Source organism: Acomys russatus, chromosome 11 (genome assembly GCF_903995435.1).
Source record: "Acomys russatus chromosome 11, mAcoRus1.1, whole genome shotgun sequence".
Lineage (NCBI taxonomy): Eukaryota > Metazoa > Chordata > Mammalia > Rodentia > Muridae > Acomys > Acomys russatus.
The window spans coordinates 38,547,793-38,556,421 of NC_067147.1; positions in this window are offsets into that span (position 1 = coordinate 38,547,793).

Sequence of the window (8,629 nt, forward strand, 5' to 3'; positions counted from 1 at the left end):
CCTCCTGCCTCCACCTCTTACCACTTCTCATTTTTAAAGTTTGGTAGAGATGAGTTCTTTCTGCTTCTTTTGTGATCATGGTGGTTTGTGTCTCCAGGGATTCCTTCCTGATAATTAGCCCTATGTTTGAGTGTGTGATGCAGTCCTAATTGTCCTTCCTGGACAGGGAAAGGTGGCCTGTTTCTCCACATGATTAACCAGCAGCTCTAGCACCATCTTTTGGAAATATTTTCCTTCCCTGTTGAGTTGCTGTGGATACTTTGATCAGAACCAGTGGGCTATGTTCTGTTCTGGACTCAGGAGGGTGGTACCTAACTCCACCCCAATACCACACTCTATATTGTAGTAGATTATTATTTCATTATTATTATTATAGTAGATTATAGTTTTAAAATTAGATTTATTTATTTGTTTGTCTGTTTCGTGTGGGAAGCACATGTGATATGATGCATGTGTGGAAGTCGAGGACAGCTTGTGGGAGCTGGTTCTCTCCTTCTACCTTGTAGGCCCTGGGATTCAAACTTAGGTCTTCAGGCTTGGTTACAAAAGCCACCTGGTTGGCTCTACATAGGTTTAGAGATCATCTGCGGACCTCTAACCCTGAGTACAGCTTTCAATATTATTTTGACATTCTAAATTTCTATTTATCTTGGAATCAACTTAAGTTTTTACTGTGAAAATTAATCTTAAAATGAATGGAATGCGTACTTGTCTAAATATAAAACAGTCAAAGACATTGCCTTGTATATAGATCCCATGGCCAATGACAAGATGATAATTCCCCCAATTTACTTATTTTTTTCCTATGCTAAAAAGACAAATCAATTGATATGATGTCCATATACAATCCAAAATATGTAACAAACTTACGTCACAACACGTTAGAGGAAGCAGCAATGTCTGAAGGTTGGATATCATGTAACCAAGTGGGAGTGATTCATGACCACATGACATTTATCTGTTTACTGTGTGGACCCTCACTCCAGCTCCTGCATCACAGCATATGCCTGTAGGTAGGGGACACTCATCATGAGCTGGATTTCTCTTCTTCTACCATGTGGGCCCAGGAATGGAACTCAAGGCTTCAAACTTGGTGGCAAGTAGCTTTTTTCTGCTAAGCCATCTTTCCAGCCATCAAACGAGTAACTCTTGTGTCCTATTATGTTCCTAATCATGAAGTCGTATGTGCCTTTCATAAGATAGATATCCAATCCTGACACATATGTATTTTCATACTATACTTTATGGGTTCTAAATTTTATTTAATATTGTCATTATGGCAGGGGACATAGGTAGAGGTCAGTGGGTAACTTTGAGAGTGGATTCCATCCTTCTATCTTTTATGTGGGTTTCCAGATGTGGAATTCGGGTAACCTGGCTTGTGCAGAAAGCATCTTTACTGGCTGAGCCAACTTCCCAGCTCACATGTGGCATTTCATCTACATTTCAGTGAAACAAAATTCATGATGTTGTTTGTGTGCCTCAAGGGCCTTTCTCATGATCATCAGACTTTATTATTTATTAACACAAAACATCTAAAATCACATGTGGAAGACTTGGAGATGTCATCAGCCTTTCAGCCCAGTAGGGCCGTGGGGCTGGTCTCAAGATTCACATTTACTCACAAATCAGGGATCCCATGATTAGAATGTAGGGTGGGCCTGTCTCCCTCAGTGAGGAACTCTGCAGTTTGGCTTCATTCCAGGTTAGGTCCTATAAGGCAGAAAGGGGCTGGAACAAGCCAGCCCTCAGGAAGAAAGACACTGGCTGTGAGGTTTGAGATCCGCCCTGGGGTGTGCTGATACCCACAGAGCCAGGTAAGCTCAGAGCTGCTGCAGGTAGACAGGGCCTGCACCTGGGCTGTGCATGGATAAATTGCCTTACACACGACACATGGAAAGGCATCAGGCTTTTACAGAATGGGTTATGTCCTGAGGTACTGGGGTTCTGGCTGATTGCTACCCACAGGGCTAGTCCCCAGGTCTTTGGCAAACATCAGGTCTCTACTAAATCCCCCGTCCAACATCAGGGGACCTTTGTCTCTTTCCCAAATGGGAATTTTGTTCATTTTCTAGACTGGGTCCTGTTCAACTAGTCTGGGGTCCTTGGACCTGTTTCTCTTCTTCCTGGATGTCTCCCACTTGAGCTGAACTTTAATTCTGAGGGTCCATTGAGAGTTTCAGTGAATGTCTTCAACTGACAACTCCCAAATGCTATTCCATGTGGTCACACAGGGAGCTGAAGTTGCAGGGGAAAAAAAAAAAAACAAAAAAACAACCAAAACTCAAAATGGGATGCCAGCTGTTCCTCAGAGCCCAGAAACATTAATATTAATGTTATTATCAATGAAAGAACTTGGGGGACTCCAGGAGGATAGAATTGAATGGAGACATCAATTTATTAATGTCACATATTAATATCCAGTCTCCCAGACACAAACAGCATCTCTCTTCATTTTCTTATATTTTTCGCCCTCAGGGTTGCTTTATAACTTGGGACAGAGATTTTTTTATTACAGTTATTAATATGTTTTTAATTTTTATGCTACTAAAATGCTTTAAATCTCATATCCTAATTGTGTGGGGAATGCAACTAATTTTATCCATTGACCTTGCAAGCCCTTCAACTGACTGTGGCAGCTAACCAGCGCTGGCCATTTTGTTCTCAAGTGCTTTGAATTCCGGGACTGCCTCATCCAGCTCGCCTCAGGGGCCTGACCTGAGAGAGGCATGGAGGGAACGAAGACCAGACAAACACAGGGAGGCGTAGAAAAGCTGGGACCTGGCTGACTGCGCTCCCTGATAGAGCCACCTCAGCACCCCAGAAGCTCTAAGTGTTTAGTTTACACAGGTAGACAGGGAGGCGGGGCTATTGCATACAATCCAACAAGGAACAGGGATTGTTATGAACAAAAAAGGAGGTGGGTTTAACTAATCTCTGAGTGCAGTTAAATAGTGGAGGGGTAGGGGTGGGGTGGGGTGGGGGTCGGGGTAGAAAGCTATGGTGGTTGCTTTCTGTGCAAGCTGTCAACATTTGCACTTGGACCAGAAGCCTTCGCCATCTCTCTGAGCCTCATCTGGGAAAGGCTTTGCTACTCTTGTGGGGTTGAGGCACTTGGAACTATGTCTAGAATACACATTCATTCAGGACTTCCTTTCCCAGACATACACGATTGATTGCCTTTCAATTGAAGAAAGCATTTTTTGTTTGTTTGTTTGTTTTGTTTTGTTTTTGTTTTCAAGACAGAGTTTCTCTGCGGGGCCTCAGTTGTCCTGGACTCACTTTGTAGACCAAGCTGACCTCGAACTCACAGAGATCCGCCTGCCTCTGCCTCCCGAGTGCTGGGATTAAAGGTGGGCGCCACCACCACCTGGTTTTTTTTTTTTTTTTTTTCTGTTCCTTTCCAATTCTCTTTGCAGGGTATTTACTTCTCTTGCCTTGTGCTGTCATAACTCACTTGGACAGAAGAGCCAAGAACGGGCATCTTCACCTGCTCTAGATCCGAGGGGACAGTTATTTATAATGTTTGCACCCCTACAACATTCATATTCTGAAGTCTCGTTACCAAGGCAATGGCAACAGAAAGCCACGCAGGTGATTAGGAAGTAACTGGCCTTATGGCATTAGGTCACCAGGACTCTGCCTTCCAGAGAACTGCCTTGGCTCTCTTGGCCTTTCCATCTCTTCTAACAAGTGAGGACCGAGTGTTATTGTTTCTACCAGGTGAGGATGGTGCAAAAAACTGCCAGCTTTGAAGCAAGCCCTGCCTAGACACCATGTGTGACCTTGAACTCTCCGGGCTTCTAGAACTATAAAACATGTATTTCTATTATTTATCATCTAGCCAAACCTCAGGGATTTTGAGATACTATAGAGATTTGTACTAGGGGGAAAATTGCATAAAAATGTGTTTTCTTCTAGAAAATGTATAGTTGTATGTTTAACATTTAGGTCAGTGATCCATTCTGAGTTACTGTGTTTGTTTTGAACTTTTATGTGTATGTTTGCCTGCATTGTACATGTGTATCACGTATGTGCCTGGTGCCTGAGGAGGCCAGAAGAGCGTGTCAGGTCCCCTAGAACTGGAGTTACAGACAGCTGTGAGCTGTGGGCACTGTGGTACAATCCCAGGTCCTCTGGAAGAGCAGCCAGTGCTCTTAACCACTGAGCCATCTCTTCATCCCCTCAGTTACTTTTTATTTATTTATTTAAAAAAATTTTTTTTTCGAGACAGGGTTTCTCTATGTTATCTTGGCCATCCTCGACTCAATTTGTAGACCAGGCTGGCCTTGAACTCTCAGAGATCCACCTGCCTCTGCCTCCCAAGTGCTGGGATTAAAGGCGCGCGCCACCATGCCTGGCTATTTTTTGGTTTTGAATATTGCACAAGGCTCTACGTTATGGGCCTCTTCGCCGTCCCCCTCCTTGTTCTCTGTCTCCTCTCTTCTTTTTCACCATCTTCCTCCTTATTTTTTCCTTTGTTTTTTACTATTCAATCCTCCTGGCACAATTTGCTGAAAAGACCATTTTGCTCCCCTGACTTGTCCTTGCACCCAGGTTGGATGTGCACTCCTGTGCAGGGTAACCCCTGACCTCTTCATTCATCTGTCTTTATGGCATTCAGCTCTGTTTTGATTGTGCAGGCTCGTTAATAGGTCTTGAAATCTTGCCACGTCAGCTCCACAGCTTGGCTCTTCTCTTGTAAGGGAGTTCTGACTACTCCACACCCTGTGCTATTTCCATGTAAATTTCAAGACAGCCCGTGGGGGTCAGCTAAGAAGCCTGCTGGGACTATGATTGCTTTCCATTTCTACATCAACTTTGAGATCTGATATCTTAACGATATTAGGTGTTTAATTTGTATCAGCAATGTTATCTACGACATGTTCAGAAGCATCACCTCTCTTGTCAGATTTATTCCTCTGTACCTTATATTTCAAAGCTACGATACATGCTACTTAAATGTTTAAAAATTTCAGATGTTTATTGTCAGTATGCAGAAACACAATTGACTTTTTAACATTGATCTCTTCTGCAACGTTGTGGAGCTTATTAATTCCTCTCTCTCTCTTTTTTTTGTAGATTCATCAGATTTCTCTTTCACACAGAGCAGTGTGTCATTTTTTAGTAGAAATAGTTTTATTCATGTCTTGTCAATTTGGTTGCCTTTCTGGTCTTTCACTTGCCTGAAGGGCCTGCCTAATATCCGAAAGATGCGGTGCTGAATAGCTGAGCACTGGGCTGAGGAGAGGACTTGTCGGGTAAAGGGCCTTGCTGTCAAGCTTGAGGTCCTGAGTTCAAGCCCTGGAACCCACAAAGTAGAAAGAGAGAACTGACTCCCGAAGATTGTTCTCTGACCTCTATATGTGCACTGTGGCATGTGTGCACCCTTTCCCATACACACAAAATAAATAGAATGTTAAAAAAAAAAAAATAGTGCTAAGAGGGGGCGTGCGGTATTTGTCCACTGGAAATAGACTTATGAGAGGACACATGATGCTTATCCACTAGAAGAGGAACTGCCTTTTGCAGGGCCATGGTCTTTGTCAGCTGATACACATCCTAGTACAGACTCTCTGAGGGGAGATGTGTGTGTGTGTGTGTGTGTGTGTGTGTGTGTGTGTGTGTGTGTGTGTCTGTATGGGACTAAAACCAGAGGCTTGGTTTTTTTATTTTTGCATAGTTTCCTATGGTTTGGCTGTTCATTGCTCTGCTTTGAAATGCTCCGGAAAGAAACACACCAGAGAATTCTTTGAGGTTCCAGGTGTCAGCTGTTGCAGTTGCAGTCACTTTTGCTGTTTAACAGGTCTGCTGGACTCCTGATGACAAAGAGTGGAATCGTTCCAAGGAACTGAGTCAAAAAGGTCTACTTCTCCTGTCCCCAAATAAAATAAGTTTGTAAACGTTCAAAACCTACACCTCCTCCCTAAGAGGCACATTGAATTCCTCACCTTGGACTGTCACCTTATTTGGAGATAGGTCTGTGCAGCAGCATCCACGTTTAGATGTGGTCATAGACTAGCTCTGATCCAATGTGACTGTGTCCCTGCAAGCAGGGCAAGCCTGGGCACAGCTGCACCCAGGGAAGGCAGTGTGAAGGCTTGTGGGCGAAGGTGGACAAGCATGGTTTGGAGACTTGTAGGGAAGACAACTTGACCTCAAGCTTGGACTTCTAGCCTCCTAAACTGTGAGATCCTGTGGCTGTTTAAGCTACCGAGTGTGCCTGGGACCTCTCCTTAGAAGCACGGGTAGGCTTCTAAATATACAACCCAACACTCAGCTTTATTGTGTGAGTGCTGAGTGGGTCCTCACGCTTGCATGGCAAGCACTGTACTGACTGAATCATTTGTCCCATCTCTGGAAACGCTACTTCTTTATTTGTTAAAATTTATTTTATCGACCGATTGATTTTTATAAACTCAATACTGATCATGGGAGCATGTGTGGGCACCTGTGCCACCATGCATATGTAGAGGTCAGAGGACAACTTCCAAGAGTCACTTCTCCCCTATCATGTGGATCCTGGGGATTGAGCTCAGATTTTAAGACTTGGCAGCAAGTGCCTTTACCTGCTCAGCCCTTTTGCCAACACTGGAAAAATTGGCCCTGCTATGCTGCCACAAACAAGTGTTTTACTGCCTTCTCGCAGCCTCCTCATCTGAGTGCCCCACCCTGGGTTGCCCTAGCCCCTTTCAGAAAAGCAGCTCCCAAGAACCCTTTCTTCCTCTTTGGCCCCATCATCCTCCAGTCCTGTCCTACCCTCACTCTCTGAGCTATCACCTCTAGCCCTCCCACAGGAACATCTGTCCCCACAGGGAAGCACACGTCCCTTTATCCTCCTGGTTCCTAGCTGGTAGACCTGGTTCCATGGTATTTTTCTACTTCCTTTCTGGTGGTTTGAGTAAAAATGGTCCTCATAGGCCCTTAGGGAGTGGTACTATTAGGAGGTGTGGCCTTGCTAGAGTAGGTGTGGCTTTGTTGGGTGGGCTTTGAGGTTTCAAATACTCAGTGTGGCAGTCACTTCCAGCTGCCTGTGGATGTAGAATTCTCAGCTGCTTTTCCAGCCCCACGTCTGCCTCCATGCCACCACGCTTTCCGCCATGATGACAATGGACTAAACCTCTGAACTGTAAGCCAGCTCCAGTGTTTTCCTTTATAAGGTGCCAGGTGGTGGCGGCACACACTTTTAATCCCAGCACTCAGGGAGGCAGGCAGATCTCTGAGTTCGAGGCCAGCCTGGTCTACAGAGTGAGTTCCAGGACAAACTCTGTCTAAAAAAAAAAAAAAAAGAATTGCTGTGGTCATGGTGTCTCTTCACAGCAATAAAACCCTGACTAAGACACCCTCCTTTACCAGGAAGATGCCCCAAAATCTACTTAGAACTTGAGGCTACTGGAAGTCAGATGACCTGCTACTGGTCAGATGGCTCACCTGGGTCATATGATATATCAGGTACCTCTGAGACCAAAACCCTGCCTCTTTCCATTCCCTGGGTCACTCTGTCTACTGCTCACACACTGGGCTTCTGGCCTCTGTCTGGTGGCCTCTTCATGCCATTAGACACTGTGTTCTGGCTGCAAAAACAAGTCTTCTTCTTAGTGATGATACAGTCTCGGAGCTGGTCTGGTCTTTTCCTGTTCAACAGTCACTATGTCTCCCATAGAGCTACTCAGGGGAAACATGCATGAAAGCAAAGGTTCAGCTGTGAAGACAGCACCTCCTTGGGTATCCGCTAGTGACTGTGTAACACTCCGTTCATTTCCCCCTCTCTTCTAGCACTGGTCTGAAAACTGCTGATGCTAGGGCACAAGGGACAGGGCTCCGGGAGGTCTGGCTCCCAGTGTGACTCAGGCAGGTGACTCACCCATGGTGCTCATGGTGGTGGTGCTGTCCACTAAGCTCCTGCTGCCTGCTGGACTATGTGCTTGTGCCAATCCATCTTCTGCCAGGTCCCCCCAGGTGACGAGGAAGGCTTGATGTTGCCTGGCGGGAACTCCACCTAAGCCAACATGGACAGCAATGAGGGTTCCTGTGGAGATGGGCTATAGGTTCCCAAAGCTGCTGCCGCCTCCCCCTTCTGGGTCTCAATTTCCCTGGCTGAAATGAGGGACTAGATGGTTCTTGGGCTTCTTTCCTGCCTCTCACAGTGGCTGGTACAAGCATGGTGAGGCAGAGCACAGAGGCGGGCCTATAGGGTAGCTTGGCATCCCAAGGCTGTTCCTGCTGAAGAGTCAGCCTTTGCTTCTCACAGGCCCACACCCTCAGCTGTCACTGGTGCCCATGTGTGCAGACACTAGCTCCCTTTTCGCCAGCTTCTTGCCTGATCTGTCCTGACCTTGCAGAGACACACACCTGTATCTGACAAGATCTGGGCAAAATAGAGAAGGCACGCAGAGCCACGGCACAACTTTACATGGAGGGGAAAGGTATGGGATCGAGAAGTGGGAACAGTTAATATCTCAGTGGGACCTAAAGTCTTTCTGGTTTGTAGTGTGACTCACTTCCTGGAAGATAGCCACCTGAAGGGATGTGCAGCCTCCTGAGCCACCTGTTTTGGGAATGGTGGTGTCGTTGTCCTGTTTCTGTGAATAGCTCCATCCATACTGACCTCCTCGTTTGATGGACAAGA